General features: G+C 46.4%; 26 non-coding genes and 3 pseudogenes across 26 annotated transcripts; all 29 read right to left on the reverse strand.

Annotated features, from left to right (window-relative positions):
- Positions 1–114: 114 nt before the first annotated feature.
- On the reverse strand, positions 115–233 carry LOC148793122 (5S ribosomal RNA). Its single transcript, XR_016072116.1, has one exon. It is a non-coding gene; the product is annotated as a 5S ribosomal RNA (ribosomal RNA).
- Positions 234–588: 355 nt separating this feature from the next.
- LOC148793123 (5S ribosomal RNA) lies at positions 589–707 on the reverse strand. The gene has a single exon (XR_016074383.1). It is a non-coding gene; the product is annotated as a 5S ribosomal RNA (ribosomal RNA).
- A 354-nt stretch (positions 708–1061) lies between these two features.
- Positions 1062–1180, reverse strand: LOC148793124 (5S ribosomal RNA). Its single transcript, XR_016069484.1, has one exon. It is a non-coding gene; the product is annotated as a 5S ribosomal RNA (ribosomal RNA).
- A 355-nt stretch (positions 1181–1535) lies between these two features.
- Positions 1536–1654, reverse strand: LOC148793125 (5S ribosomal RNA). Its single transcript, XR_016073321.1, has one exon. It is a non-coding gene; the product is annotated as a 5S ribosomal RNA (ribosomal RNA).
- Positions 1655–2010: 356 nt separating this feature from the next.
- LOC148793126 (5S ribosomal RNA) lies at positions 2011–2129 on the reverse strand. Its single transcript, XR_016075236.1, has one exon. It is a non-coding gene; the product is annotated as a 5S ribosomal RNA (ribosomal RNA).
- A 354-nt stretch (positions 2130–2483) lies between these two features.
- On the reverse strand, positions 2484–2602 carry LOC148793127 (5S ribosomal RNA). The gene has a single exon (XR_016069486.1). It is a non-coding gene; the product is annotated as a 5S ribosomal RNA (ribosomal RNA).
- A 479-nt stretch (positions 2603–3081) lies between these two features.
- Positions 3082–3200, reverse strand: LOC148793128 (5S ribosomal RNA). Its single transcript, XR_016069181.1, has one exon. It is a non-coding gene; the product is annotated as a 5S ribosomal RNA (ribosomal RNA).
- A 358-nt stretch (positions 3201–3558) lies between these two features.
- On the reverse strand, positions 3559–3677 carry LOC148793129 (5S ribosomal RNA). Its single transcript, XR_016070158.1, has one exon. It is a non-coding gene; the product is annotated as a 5S ribosomal RNA (ribosomal RNA).
- Positions 3678–4031: 354 nt separating this feature from the next.
- LOC148793130 (5S ribosomal RNA) lies at positions 4032–4150 on the reverse strand. The gene has a single exon (XR_016074846.1). It is a non-coding gene; the product is annotated as a 5S ribosomal RNA (ribosomal RNA).
- A 354-nt stretch (positions 4151–4504) lies between these two features.
- Positions 4505–4623, reverse strand: LOC148793131 (5S ribosomal RNA). The gene has a single exon (XR_016072117.1). It is a non-coding gene; the product is annotated as a 5S ribosomal RNA (ribosomal RNA).
- A 355-nt stretch (positions 4624–4978) lies between these two features.
- Positions 4979–5097, reverse strand: LOC148793132 (5S ribosomal RNA). The gene has a single exon (XR_016070653.1). It is a non-coding gene; the product is annotated as a 5S ribosomal RNA (ribosomal RNA).
- Positions 5098–5452: 355 nt separating this feature from the next.
- On the reverse strand, positions 5453–5571 carry LOC148793133 (5S ribosomal RNA). Its single transcript, XR_016073322.1, has one exon. It is a non-coding gene; the product is annotated as a 5S ribosomal RNA (ribosomal RNA).
- Positions 5572–5925: 354 nt separating this feature from the next.
- LOC148793134 (5S ribosomal RNA) lies at positions 5926–6044 on the reverse strand. Its single transcript, XR_016075237.1, has one exon. It is a non-coding gene; the product is annotated as a 5S ribosomal RNA (ribosomal RNA).
- Positions 6045–6398: 354 nt separating this feature from the next.
- Positions 6399–6517, reverse strand: LOC148793135 (5S ribosomal RNA). Its single transcript, XR_016070414.1, has one exon. It is a non-coding gene; the product is annotated as a 5S ribosomal RNA (ribosomal RNA).
- Positions 6518–6871: 354 nt separating this feature from the next.
- Positions 6872–6990, reverse strand: LOC148793136 (5S ribosomal RNA). Its single transcript, XR_016069390.1, has one exon. It is a non-coding gene; the product is annotated as a 5S ribosomal RNA (ribosomal RNA).
- A 354-nt stretch (positions 6991–7344) lies between these two features.
- On the reverse strand, positions 7345–7463 carry LOC148793137 (5S ribosomal RNA). Its single transcript, XR_016074847.1, has one exon. It is a non-coding gene; the product is annotated as a 5S ribosomal RNA (ribosomal RNA).
- A 354-nt stretch (positions 7464–7817) lies between these two features.
- Positions 7818–7936, reverse strand: LOC148793138 (5S ribosomal RNA). Its single transcript, XR_016072888.1, has one exon. It is a non-coding gene; the product is annotated as a 5S ribosomal RNA (ribosomal RNA).
- Positions 7937–8253: 317 nt separating this feature from the next.
- On the reverse strand, positions 8254–8372 carry LOC148793139 (5S ribosomal RNA; annotated as a pseudogene).
- A 355-nt stretch (positions 8373–8727) lies between these two features.
- LOC148793140 (5S ribosomal RNA) lies at positions 8728–8846 on the reverse strand (annotated as a pseudogene).
- A 354-nt stretch (positions 8847–9200) lies between these two features.
- LOC148793141 (5S ribosomal RNA) lies at positions 9201–9319 on the reverse strand. Its single transcript, XR_016075159.1, has one exon. It is a non-coding gene; the product is annotated as a 5S ribosomal RNA (ribosomal RNA).
- Positions 9320–9674: 355 nt separating this feature from the next.
- Positions 9675–9793, reverse strand: LOC148793142 (5S ribosomal RNA). Its single transcript, XR_016070159.1, has one exon. It is a non-coding gene; the product is annotated as a 5S ribosomal RNA (ribosomal RNA).
- A 354-nt stretch (positions 9794–10147) lies between these two features.
- On the reverse strand, positions 10148–10266 carry LOC148793143 (5S ribosomal RNA). The gene has a single exon (XR_016072774.1). It is a non-coding gene; the product is annotated as a 5S ribosomal RNA (ribosomal RNA).
- A 354-nt stretch (positions 10267–10620) lies between these two features.
- LOC148793144 (5S ribosomal RNA) lies at positions 10621–10739 on the reverse strand. Its single transcript, XR_016073455.1, has one exon. It is a non-coding gene; the product is annotated as a 5S ribosomal RNA (ribosomal RNA).
- A 354-nt stretch (positions 10740–11093) lies between these two features.
- On the reverse strand, positions 11094–11212 carry LOC148793145 (5S ribosomal RNA). The gene has a single exon (XR_016075056.1). It is a non-coding gene; the product is annotated as a 5S ribosomal RNA (ribosomal RNA).
- A 354-nt stretch (positions 11213–11566) lies between these two features.
- On the reverse strand, positions 11567–11685 carry LOC148793146 (5S ribosomal RNA). Its single transcript, XR_016072892.1, has one exon. It is a non-coding gene; the product is annotated as a 5S ribosomal RNA (ribosomal RNA).
- Positions 11686–12039: 354 nt separating this feature from the next.
- On the reverse strand, positions 12040–12158 carry LOC148793147 (5S ribosomal RNA). Its single transcript, XR_016074901.1, has one exon. It is a non-coding gene; the product is annotated as a 5S ribosomal RNA (ribosomal RNA).
- A 355-nt stretch (positions 12159–12513) lies between these two features.
- LOC148793148 (5S ribosomal RNA) lies at positions 12514–12632 on the reverse strand (annotated as a pseudogene).
- Positions 12633–12987: 355 nt separating this feature from the next.
- Positions 12988–13106, reverse strand: LOC148793149 (5S ribosomal RNA). The gene has a single exon (XR_016069056.1). It is a non-coding gene; the product is annotated as a 5S ribosomal RNA (ribosomal RNA).
- A 354-nt stretch (positions 13107–13460) lies between these two features.
- LOC148793150 (5S ribosomal RNA) lies at positions 13461–13579 on the reverse strand. Its single transcript, XR_016069134.1, has one exon. It is a non-coding gene; the product is annotated as a 5S ribosomal RNA (ribosomal RNA).
- Between the last annotated feature and the right edge of the window lie 254 nt (positions 13580–13833).

A 13833-nucleotide genomic window follows, 5' to 3' on the forward strand; every position in this document is an offset into this window, starting at 1 on the left:
AATGACGATCGTGCCGCAAATGGTCCGAGTATCAGACGCGTTGTTTCCAGTTGTATCGCCGAAACAACAAATGGAATTTGCAAATACAAATCAAAATAAAATATTAATAAAATTGGGGTGCAACACGAGGACTTCCCAGGAGGTCACCCATCCTACTACTACTCTCGCCCAAGCACACTTAACTTCGGAGTTCTGATGGGATCCGGTGCATTAGTGCTGGTATGATCGCACCCGTTTAATTCATGCTCGCTTAGATCTTTATGCACTATCTTGCTCCCCTCCATTAATTGTTTTAGACTTGAAAAAACTGTGTATGCAGCCTTCCTCCCTTGGTAACCGTGCACAAGCTCCTACGTGAGCAGAGTGTTTGCTTTTCAGATCTGCCGCACCCCCGGATAGATGCAATACTATCGCGGGGCCCACAATGCATGACGAATGCCGAAAGTCCGGTTCATGCATCGTTGCCATTCAGTAAGGACGATCGTGCCGCAAATGGTTCGAGTATCCGGCGCGTTGTTTGCGTTTGTCTCGCCGAAACGAAAAATGGAATTTGCAAATACGATATCGAAATAAAATATTAATAAAATTGGGGTGCAACACGAGGACTTCCCAGGAGGTCACCCAACCTAGAACTACTCTCGCCCAAGCACACTTAACTTCGGAGTTCTGATGGGATCCGGTGCATTAGTGCTGGTATGATCGCACCCGTTTAATTCATGCTCGCTTAGATCTTTATGCACTATCTTGCTCCCCTCCATTAATTGTTTTAGATTTGAAAAAACTGTGTATGCAGCTTTCCTCCCTTGGTAACCGTGCACAAGCTCCTACGTGAGCGGATTGTTTGATTTTCAGATCTGCCACACCTCCGTATAGATGCAATACTATCGCGGGGCCCACAATGCATGACGAATGCCGAAAGCCCGGTTCTTGCATCGTTGCCATTCAGTAATGACGATCGTGCCGCAAATGGTCCGAGTATCCGACGCGTTGTTTCCAGTTGTATCGCCGAAACAACAAATGGAATAAGCAAATACAAATCGAAATAAAATATTAATAAAATTGGGGTGCAACACGAGGACTTCCCAAGAGGTCACCCATCCTAGTACTACTCTCGCCCAAGCACACTTAACTTTGGCGTTCTGATGGGATCCGGTGCATTAGTGCTGGTATGATCGCACCCGTTTAATTCATGCTCCCTTAGATCTTTATGCACTATCTTGCTCCCCTCCATTAATTGTTTTAGATTTGAAAAAAATGTGTATGCAGCCTTCCACCCTTGGTAACCGTGCACAAGCTCCTACGTGAGCGGATTGTGTGATTTTCAGATCTGCCACAACTCCGGATAGATGCAATACTATCGCGGGGCCCACAATGCACGTCGAATGCCAAAAGCCCGGTTTTTGCACGGTTCCCATTCAGTAATGACGATCGTGCCGCAAATGGTCCGAGTATCCGGCGCGTTGTTTGCGTTTGTCTCGCCGAAACGAAAAATGGAATTTGCAAATACGATATCGAAATAAAATATTAATAAAATTGGGGTGCAACACGAGGACTTCCCAGGAGGTCACCCATCCTAGAACTACTCTCGCCCAAGCACACTTAACTTCGGAGTTCTGATGGGATCCGGTGCATTAGTGCTGGTATGATCGCACCCGTTTAATTCATGCTCGCTTAGATCTTTATGCACTATCTTGCTCCCCTCCATTAATTGTTTTAGATTTGAAAAAACTGTGTATGCAGCCTTCCTCCCTTGGTAACCGTGCACAAGCTCCTACGTGAGCGGAGTGTTTGCTTTTCAGATCTGCCGCACCTCCGGATAGATGCAATACTATCGCGGGGCCCACAATGCATGACGAATGCCTAAAGCCCGATTCTTGCATCGTTGCCTTTCAGTAATGACGATCGTGCCGCAAATGGTCCGAGTATCCGACGCGTTGTTTCCAGTTTGTCTCGCCGAAACGAAAAATGGAATTTGCAAATACGATATCGAAATAAAATATTAATAAAATTGGGGTGCAACACGAGGACTTCCCAGGAGGTCACCCATCCTAGAACTACTCTCGCCCAAGCACACTTAACTTCAGAGTTCTGATGGGATCCGGTGCATTAGTGCTGGTATGATCGCACCCGTTTAATTCATGCTCGCTTAGATCTTTATGCACTATCTTGCTACCCTCCATTAATTGTTTTAGATTTGAAAAAACTGTGTATGCAGCCTTCCTCCCTTGGTAACCGTGCACAAGCTCCTACGTGAGCGGATTGTTTGATTTTCAGATCTGCCACACCTCCGTATAGATGCAATACTATCGCGGGGCCCACAATGCATGACGAATGCCGAAAGCCCGGTTCTTGCATCGTTGCCATTCAGTAATGACGATCGTGCCGCAAATGGTCCGAGTATCCGACGCGTTGTTTCCAGTTGTATCGCCGAAACAACAAATGGAATAAGCAAATACAAATCGAAATAAAATATTAATAAAATTGGGGTGCAACACGAGGACTTCCCAAGAGGTCACCCATCCTAGTACTACTCTCGCCCAAGCACACTTAACTTTGGCGTTCTGATGGGATCCGGTGCATTAGTGCTGGTATGATCGCACCCGTTTAATTCATGCTCCCTTAGATCTTTATGCACTATCTTGCTCCCCTCCATTAATTGTTTTAGATTTGAAAAAAATGTGTATGCAGCCTTCCACCCTTGGTAACCGTGCACAAGCTCCTACGTGAGCGGATTGTTTGCTTTTCAGATCTGCCGCACCACCGGATAAATGCAATACTATCGCGGGGCCCACAATGCCCGAGTATCCGACGCGTTGTTTCCAGTTGGTAACCGTGCACAAGCTCCTACGTGAGCGGTGTGTTTGCTTTTCAGATCTGCCGCACCTCCGGATAGATGCAATACTATCGCGGGGTCCACAATGCATGACGAATGCCGAAAGCCCGGTTCTTGCATCGTTGCCATTCAGTAATGACGATCGTGCCGCAAATGGTCCGAGTATCCGACGCGTTGTTTCCAGTTGTATCGCCGATACAACAAATGGAATTTGCAAATACAAATCAAAATAAAATATTAATAAAATTGGGGTGCGACACGAGGACTTCCTAGGAGGTCACCCATTCTAGTACTACTCTCGCCCAAGCATACTTAACTTCGGAGTTCCGATGGGATCCGGTGCATTAGTGCTGGTATGATCGCACCCGTTTAATTCATGCTCGCCTAGATCTTTATGTACTATCTTGCTCCCCTCCATTAATTGTTTTAGATTTGAAAAAACTGTGTATGCAGCTTTCCTCCCTTGGTAACCGTGCACAAGCTCCTACGTGAGCAGAGTGTTTGCTTTTCAGATCTGCCGCACCCCCGGATAGATGCAATACTATCGCGGGGCCCACAATGCACGACGAATGCCAAAAGCCCGGTTTTTGCACGGTTCCCATTCAGCAGAAATGACGATCGTGCCGCAAATGGTCCGAGTATCCGGCGCGTTGTTTGCGTTTGTCTCGCCGAAACGACAAATGGAATTTGCAAATACGATATCGAAATAAAATATTAATAAAATTGGGGTGCAACACGAGGACTTCCCAGGATGTCACCCATCCTAGTACTACTCTCGCCCAACCACACTTAACTTCGGAGTTCTGATGGGATCCGGTGCATTAGTGCTGGTATGATCGCACCCGTTTAATTCATGCTCGCTTAGATCTTTATGTACTATCTTGCTCCCCTCCATTATTTGTTTTAGATTTGAAAAAAATGTGTATGCAGCCTTCCTCCCTTGGTAACCGTGCACAAGCTCCTACGTGAGCGGAGTGTTTGCTTTTCAGATCTGACGCTCCTCCGGATAGATGCAATACTATCGCGGGGTCCACAATGCATGACGAATGCCGAAAGCCCGGTTCTTGCACCGTTGCCATTCAGTAATGACGATCGTGCCGCAAATGGTCCGAGTATCCGACGCGTTGTTTCCAGTTGTATCGCCGAAACAACAAATGGAATTTGCAAATACAAATCAAAATAAAATATTAATAAAATTGGGGTGCAACACGAGGACTTCCCAGGAGGTCACCCATTGTAGTACAACTCTCGCCCAAGCATTCTTAACTTCGGAGTTCTGATGGGATCCGGTGCATTAGTGCTGGTATGATCGCACCCCTTTAATTCTTGCTCGCTTAGATCTCTATGCACTATCTTGCTCCCCTCCATTAATTGTTTTAGATTTGAAAAAACTGTGTATGCAGCCTTCCTCCCTTGGTAACCGTGCACAAGCTCCTACGTGAGCGGATTGTTTGCTTTTCAGATCTGCCGCACCACCGGATAAATGCAATACTATCGCGGGGCCCACAATGCACGACGAATGCCGAAAGCCCGGTTCCTGCATTGTTGCCATATAGTAATGACGATCGTGCCGCAAATGGTCCGAGTATCAGACGCGTTGTTTCCAGTTGTATCGCCGAAACAACAAATGGAATTTGCAAATACAAATCAAAATAAAATATTAATAAAATTGGGGTGCAACACGAGGACTTCCCAGGAGGTCACCCATCCTACTACTACTCTCGCCCAAGCACACTTAACTTCGGAGTTCTGATGGGATCCGGTGCATTAGTGCTGGTATGATCGCACCCGTTTAATTCATGCTCGCTTAGATCTTTATGCACTATCTTGCTCCCCTCCATTAATTGTTTTAGACTTGAAAAAACTGTGTATGCAGCCTTCCTCCCTTGGTAACCGTGCACAAGCTCCTACGTGAGCAGAGTGTTTGCTTTTCAGATCTGCCGCACCCCCGGATAGATGCAATACTATCGCGGGGCCCACAATGCATGACGAATGCCGAAAGTCCGGTTCATGCATCGTTGCCATTCAGTAAGGACGATCGTGCCGCAAATGGTCCGAGTATCCGGCGCGTTGTTTGCGTTTGTCTCGCCGAAACGACAAATGGAATTTGAAAATACGATATTGAAAAAAAATATTAATAAAATTGGGGTGCAACACGAGGACTTCCCAGGAGGTCACCCATCCTAGTACTACTCTCGCCCTAGCACACTTAACTTCGGAGTTCTGATGGGATCCGGTGCATTAGTGCTGGTATGATCGCACCCTTTTAATTCATGCTCGCTTAGATCTTTATGCACTATCTTGCTCCCCTCCATTAATTGTTTTAGATTTGAAAAAACTGTGTATGCAGCCTTCCTCCCTTGGTAACCGTGCACAAGCTCCTACGTGAGCAGAGTGTTTGCTTTTCAGATCTGCCGCACCCCCGGATAGAAGCAATACTATCGCGGGGCCCACAATGCACGTCGAATGCCAAAAGCCCGGTTTTTGCACGGTTCCCATTCAGTAATGACGATCGTGCCGCAAATGGTCCGAGTATCCGGCGCGTTGTTTGCGTTTGTCTCGCCGAAACGAAAAATGGAATTTGCAAATACGATATCGAAATAAAATATTAATAAAATTGGGGTGCAACACGAGGACTTCCCAGGAGGTCACCCATCCTAGAACTACTCTCGCCCAAGCACACTTAACTTCGGAGTTCTGATGGGATCCGGTGCATTAGTGCTGGTATGATCGCACCCGTTTAATTCATGCTCGCTTAGATCTTTATGCACTATCTTGCTCCCCTCCATTAATTGTTTTAGATTTGAAAAAACTGTGTATGCAGCTTTCCTCCCTTGGTAACCGTGCACAAGCTCCTACGTGAGCGGATTGTTTGATTTTCATATCTGCCACACCTCCGGATAGATGCAATACTATCGCGGGGCCCACAATGCATGACGAATGCCGAAAGCCCGGTTCTTGCATCGTTGCCATTCAGTAATGACGATCGTGCCGCAAATGGTCCGAGTATCCGACGCGTTGTTTCCAGTTGTATCGCCGAAACAACAAATGGAATTTGCAAATACAAATCGAAATAAAATATTAATAAAATTGGGGTGCAACACGAGGACTTCCCAAGAGGTCACCCATCCTAGTACTACTCTCGCCCAAGCACACTTAACTTTGGCGTTCTGATGGGATCCGGTGCATTTGTGCTGGTATGATCGCACCCGTTTAATTCATGCTCGCTTAGATCTTTATGCACTATCTTGCTCCCCTCCATTAATTGTTTTAGATTTGAAAAAAATGTGTATGCAGCCTTCCACCCTTGGTAACCGTGCACAAGCTCCTACGTGAGCGGAGTGTTTGCTTTTCAGATCTGCCGCACCTCCGGATAGATGCAATACTATCGCGGGGTCCACAATGCATGACGAAAGCCGAAAGCCCGGTTCTTGCATCGTTGCCATTCAGTAATGACGATCGTGCCGCAAATGGTCCGAGTATCCGACGCGTTGTTTCCAGTTGTATCGCCGATACAACAAATGGAATTTGCAAATACAAATCAAAATAAAATATTAATAAAATTGGGGTGCGACACGAGGACTTCCCAGGAGGTCACCCATTCTAGTACTACCTTCGCCCAAGCATACCTAACTTCGGAGTTCTGATGGGATCCGGTGCATTAGTGCTGGTATGATCGCACCCGTTTAATTCATGCTCGCCTAGATCTTTATGCACTATCTTGCTCCCCTCCATTAATTGTTTTAGATTTGAAAAAACTGTGTATGCAGCCTTCCTCCCTTGGTAACCGTGCACAAGCTCCTACGTGAGCAGAGTGTTTGCTTTTCAGATCTGCCGCACCTCCGGATAGATGCAATACTATCTCGGGGCCCACAATGCATGACGAATGCCTAAAGCCCGATTCTTGCATCGTTGCCATTCAGTAATGACGATCGTGCCGCAAATGGTCTGAGTATCCGACGCGTTGTTTCCAGTTGTATCGCCGAAACAACAAATGGGATTTGAAAATACAAATCAAAATAAAATATTAATAAAATTGGGGTGCAACACGAGGACTTCCCAGGAGGTCACCCATTCTAGTACTACTCTCGCCCAAGCACACTTAACTTCGAAGTTCTTATGGGATCCGGTGCATTAGTGCTAGTATGATCGCACCCGTTTAATTCATGCTTGCTTAGATCTTTATGCACTATCTTGCTCCCCTCCATTAATTGTTTTAGATTTGAAAAAACTGTGTATGCAGCCTTCCTCCCTTGGTAACCGTGCACAAGCTCCTACGTGAGCGGATTGTTTGTTTTTCAGATCTGCCGCACCACCGGATAAATGCAATACTATCGCGGGGCCCACAATGCACGACGAATGCCGAAAGCCCAGTTCCTGCATCGTTGCCAAATAGTAATGACGATCGTGCCGCAAATGGTCCGAGTATCCGACGCGTTGTTTCCAGTTGTATCGCCGAAACAACAAATGGAATTTGCAAATACAAATCAAAATAAAATATTAATAAAATTGGGGTGCAACACGAGGACTTCCCAGGAGGTCACCCATTGTAGTACAACTCTCGCCCAAGCATTCTTAACTTCGGAGTTCTGATGGGATCCGGTGCATTAGTGCTGGTATGATCGCACCCGTTTAATTCTTGCTCGCTTAGATCTTTATGCACTATCTTGCTCCCCTCCATTAATTGTTTTAGATTTGAAAAAACTGTGTATGCAGCCTTCCTCCCTTGGTAACCGTGCACAAGCTCTTACGTGAGCAGATTGTTTGCTTTTCAGATCTGCCGCACCCACGGATAAATGCAATACTATCCCGGGGCCCACAATGCACGACGAATACCGAAAGCCCGGTTCCTGCATTGTTGCCATATAGTAATGACGATCGTGCCGCAAATGGTCCGAGTATCCGACGCGTTGTTTCCAGTTGTATCGCCGAAACAACAAAAGGAATTTGCAAATACAAATCAAAATAAAATATTAATAAAATTGGGGTGCAACACGAGGACTTCCCAGGAGGTCACCCATCATAGTACTACTCTCGCCCAAGCACACTTAACTTCGGAGTTCTGATGGGATCCGATGCATTAGTGCTGGTATGATCGCACCCGTTTAATTCATGCTCGCTTAGATTTTATGCACTATCTTGCTCCCCTCCATTAATTGTTTTAGATTTGAAAAAACTGTGTATGCAGCCTTCCTCCCTTGGTAACCGTGCACAAGCTCCTACGTGAGCGGATTGTTTGCTTTTCAGATCTGCCGCACCACCGGATAAATGCCGAAAGCCCGGTTCCTGCATCGTTGCCATTCAGTAATGACGATCGTGCCGCAAATGGTCCGAGTATCCGACGCATTGTTTCCAGTTGTCTCCCAGAAACAACAAATGGAATATGCAAATACAAATTAAAATAAAATATTAATAAAATTGGGGTGCAACACGAGGACTTCCCCGGAGGTCACCGAACCTAGTACTACTCTTGCCCAAGCACGCTTAACATCGGAGTTCTGATGGGATCCGGTGCATTAGTGCTGCTATGATCGCACCCGTTTAATTCAGGCTCGCTTAGATCTTTATGCACTATCTTGCTCCCCTCCATTAATTGTTTTAGACATGAAAAAACTGTGTATGCAGCCTTCCTCCCTTGGTAACCGTGCACAAGCTCCTACGTGAGCAGAGTGTTTGCTTTTCAGATCTGCCGCACCCCCGGATTGATGCAATACTATCGCGGGGCCCACAATGCACGACGAATGCCAAAAGCCCGGTTTTTGCACGGTTCCCATTCAGTAATGACGATCATGCCGCAAACGGTCCGAGTATCCGGCGCGTTGTTTGCGTTTGTCTCGCCGAAACGACAAATGGAATTTGCAAATACGATATGGAAATAAAATATTAACAAAATTGGGGTGAAACACGTGAACTTCCAAGGAGGTCACCCATCCTAGTACTACTCTCGCCCAAGCACACTTAACTTCGGAATTCTGATGGGATCCGGTGCATTAGTGCTGGAATGATCGCACCCGTTTAATTCATGCTCGCTTAGATCTTTATGAACTATCTTGCTCCCCTCCATTATTTGTTTTAGATTTGAAAAAAATGTGTACGCAGCCTTCCTCCGTTGGTAACCGTGCACAAGCTCCTACGTGAGCGGAGTGTTTGCTTTTCAGATCTGCCGCACCTCCGGATAGATGCAATACTATCGCGGGGTCCACAATGCATGACGAATGCCGAAAGCCCGGTTCTTGCATCGTTGCCATTCAGTAATGACGATCGTGCCGCAAATGGTCCGAGTATCCGACGCGTTGTTTCCAGTTGTATCGTCGATACAACAAATGGAATTTGCAAATACAAATCAAAATAAAATATTAATAAAATTGGGGTGCGACACGAGGACTTCCCAGGAGGTCACCCATTCTAGTACTACCTTCGCCCAAGCATACTTAACTTCGGAGTTCTGATGGGATCCGGTGCATTAGTGCTGGTATGATCGCACCCGTTTAATTCATGCTCGCCTAGATCTTTATGCACTATCTTGCTCCCCTCCATTAATTGTTTTAGATTTGAAAAAACTGTGTATGCAGCCTTCCTCCCTTGGTAACCGTGCACAAGCTCCTACGTGAGCAGAGTGTTTGCTTTTCAGATCTGCCGCACCCCCGGATAGATGCAATACTATCGCGGGGCCCACAATGCACGACGAATGCCAAAAGCCCGGTTTTTGCACGGTTCCCATTCAGTAATGACGATCGTGCCGCAAATGGTCCGAGTATCCGGCGCGTTGTTTGCGTTTGTCTCGCCGAAACGACAAATGGAATTTGCAAATACGATATCGAAATAAAATATTAATAAAATTGGGGTGCAACACGAGGACTTCCCAGGATGTCACCCATCCTAGTACTACTCTCGCCCAACCACACTTAACTTCGGAGTTCTGATGGGATCCGGTGCATTAGTGCTGGTATGATCGCACCCGTTTAATTCATGCTCGCTTAGATCTTTATGTACTATCTTGCTCCCCTCCATTATTTGTTTTAGATTTGAAAAAAATGTGTATGCAGCCTTCCTCCCTTGTTAACCGTGCACAAGCTCCTACGTGAGCGGAGTGTTTGCTTTTCAGATCTGACGCACCTCCGGATAGATGCAATACTATCGCGGGGTCCACAATGCATGACGAATGCCGAAAGCCCGGTTCTTGCACCGTTGCCATTCAGTAATGACGATCGTGCCGCAAATGGTCCGAGTATCCGACGCGTTGTTTCCAGTTGTATCGCCGAAACAACAAATGGAATTTGCAAATACAAATCAAAATAAAATATTAATAAAATTGGGGTGCAACACGAGGACTTCCCAGGAGGTCACCCATTGTAGTACTACTCTCGCCCAAGCATTCTTAACTTCGGAGTTCTGATGGGATCCGGTGCATTAGTGCTGGTATGATCGCACCCGTTTAATTCATGCTCGCTTAGATCTTTATGCACTATCTTGCTCCCCTCCATTAATTGTTTTAGATTTGAAAAAACTGTGTATGCAGCCTTCCTCCCTTGGTAACCGTGCACAAGCTCCTACGTGAGCGGATTGTTTGCTTTTCAGATCTGCCGCACCACCGGATAAATGCAATACTATCGCGGGGCCCACAATGCACGACGAATGCCGAAAGCCCGGTTCCTGCATTGTTGCCATATAGTAATGACGATCGTGCCGCAAATGGTCCGAGTATCCGACGCGTTGTTTCCAGTTGTATCGCCGAAACAACAAATGGAATTTGCAAATACAAATCAAAATAAAATATTAATAAAATTGGGGTGCAACACGAGGACTTCCCAAGAGGTCACCCATCCTAGTACTACTCTCGCCCAAGCACGCTTAACTTCGGAGTTTTGATGGGATCCGGTGCATTAGTGCTGGTATGATCGCACCCGTTTAATTCTTGCTCGCTTAGATCTTTATGCACTATCTTGCTCCCCTCCATTAATTGCTTTAGATTTGAAAAAATGGTGTATGCAGCCTTCCTCCGTTGGTAACCGTGCACAAGCTCCTACGTGAGCGGAGTGTTTGCTTTTCAGATCTGCCGCACCTCCGGATAGATGCAATACTATCTCGGGGCCCACAATGCATGACGAATGCCGAAAGCCCGATTCTTGCATCGTTGCCATTCAGTAATGACGATCGTGCCGCAAATGGTCTGAGTATCCGACGCGTTGTTTCCAGTTGTATCGCCGAAACAACAAATGGAATTTGCAAATACAAATCAAAATAAAATATTAATAAAATTGGGGTGCAACACGAGGACTTCCCAGGAGGTCACCCATTCTAGTACTACTCTCGCCCAAGGACACTTAACTTCGGAGTTCTGATGGGATCCGGTGCATTAGTGCTGGTATGATTGCACCCGTTTAATTCATGCTCGCTTAGATCTTTATGCACTATCTTGCTCCCCTCCATTAATTGTTTTAGATTTGAAAAAACTGTGTATGCAGCCTTCCTCCCTTGGTAACCGTGCACAAGCTCCTACGTGAGCAGAGTGTTTGCTTTTCAGATCTGCCACACCCCCGGATAGATGCAATACTATCGCGGGGCCCACAATGCACGACGAATGCCGAAAGCCCGGTTCCTGCATCGTTGCCATATAGTAATGACGATCGTGCCGCAAATGGTCCGAGTATCCGACGCATTGTTTCCAGTTGTCTCCCAGAAACAACAAATGGAATTTGCAAATACAAATCAAAATAAAATAATAATAAAATTGGGGTGCGACACGAGGACTTCCCAAGAGGTCACCCATCCTAGTACTACTCTCGCCCAAGCACGCTTAACTTCGGAGTTTTGATGGGATCCGGTGCATTAGTGCTGGTATGATCGCACCCGTTTAATTCTTGCTCGCTTAGATCTTTATGCACTAACTTGCTCCCCACCATTAATTGTTTTAGATTTGAAAAAACTGTGTATGCAGCCTTCCTCCCTTGGTAACTGTGCACAAGCTCCTACGTGAGCGGATTGTTTGCTTTTCAGATCTGCCGCACCACCGGATAAATGCAATACTATCGCGGGGCCCACAATGCACGACGAATGCCGAAAGCCCGGTTCCTGCATTGTTGCCATATAGTAATGACGATCGTGCCGCAAATGGTCCGAGTATCCGACGCGTTGTTTCCAGTTGTATCGCCGAAACAACAAATGGAATTTGCAAATACAAATCAAGATAAAATATTAATAAAATTGGGGTGCAACACGACGACTTCCCAGGAGGTCACCCATCCTAGTACTACTCTCGCCCAAACACACTTAACTTCGGAGTTCTGATGGGATCCGGTGCATTAGTGCTGGTATGATCGCACCCGTTTAATTCATGCTCGCTTAGATCTTTATGCACTATCTTGCTCCCCTCCATTAATTGCTTTAGATTTGAAAAAACGGTGTATACAGTCTTCCTCCCTTGGTAACCGTGCACAAGCTCCTACGTGAGCGGATTGTTTGCTTTTCAGATCTGCCGCACCACCGGATAAATGCAATACTATCGCGGGGCCCACAATGCACGGACGAATGCCGAAAGCCCGGTTCCTGCATCGTTGCCATTCAGTAATGACGATCGTGCCGCAAATGGTCCGAGTATCCGACGCATTGTTTCCAGTTGTCTCCCAGAAACAACAAATGGAATTTGCAAATACAAAGTAAAATAAAATATTAATAAAATTGGGGTGCAACACGAGGACTTCCTAGGAGGTCACCGAACCTAGTACTACTCTCGCCCAAGCACGCTTAACTTCGGAGTTTTGATGGGATCCAGTGCATTAGTGCTGCTATGATCGCACCCGTTTAATTCATGCTCGCTTAGATCTTTATGCACTATTTTGCTCCCCTCCATTAATTGTTTTAGACATGAAAAAACTGTGTATGCAGCCTTCCTCCCTTGGTAACCGTGCACAAGCTCCTACGTGAGCAGAGTGTTTGCTTTTCAGATCTGCCGCACCCCCGGATAGATGCAATACTATCGCGGGGCCCATAATGCACGACGAATGCCAAAAGCCCGGTTTTTGCACGGTTCCCATTCAGTAATGACGATCGTGCCGCAAATGGTCCGAGTATCCGGCGCGTTGTTTGCGTTTGTCTCGCCGAAACGACAAACGGAATTTGCAAATACGATATCGAAATAAAATATTAATAAAATTGGGGTGCAACACGAGGACTTCCCAGGAGGTCACCCATCCTAGTACTACTCTCGCCCAAGCAAACTTAACTTCGGAGTTCTGATGGGATCCGGTGCATTAGTGCTGCTATGATCGCACCCGTTTAATTCGTGCTCGCTTAAATCTTTATGAACTATCTTGCTCCCCTCCATTATTTGTTTTAGATTTGAAAAAAATGTGTATGCAGCCTTCCTCCCGTGGTAACCGTGCACAAGCTCCAACGTGAGCGGAGTGTTTGCTTTTCAGATCTGCCGCACCTCCGGATAGATGCAATACTATCGCGGGGCCCACAATGCATGACGAATGCCGAAAGTCCGGTTCATGCATCGTTGCCATTCAGTAAGGACGATCGTGCCGCAAATGGTCCGAGTATCTGACGCGTTGTTTCCAGTTGTATCGCCGAAACAACAAATGGAATTTGAAAATACAAATCAAAATAAAATATTAATAAAATTGGGGTGCAACACGAGGACTTCCCAGTAGGTCACCCATTCTAGTACTACTCTCGCCCAAGCACACTTAACTTCGGTGTTCTGATGGGATCCGGTGCATTAGTGCTGGTATGATCGCACCCGTTTAATTCATGCTCGCTTAGATCTTTATGCACTATCTTGCTCCCCTCCATTAATTGTTTTAGATTTGAAAAAACTGTGTATGCAGCCTTCCTCCCTTGGTAACCGTGCACAAGCTCCTACGTGAGGGGATAGTTTGCTTTTCAGATCTGCCGCACCACCGGATAAATGCAATATTATCGCGGGGCCCACAATGCACGACGAATGCCGAAAGCCCGGTTCCTGCATCGTTGCCATTCAGTAATGACGATCGTGC

This window comes from Nelumbo nucifera, chromosome 4 (genome assembly GCF_055504915.1).
Source record: "Nelumbo nucifera cultivar China Antique chromosome 4, China Antique-T2T, whole genome shotgun sequence".
Lineage (NCBI taxonomy): Eukaryota > Viridiplantae > Streptophyta > Magnoliopsida > Proteales > Nelumbonaceae > Nelumbo > Nelumbo nucifera.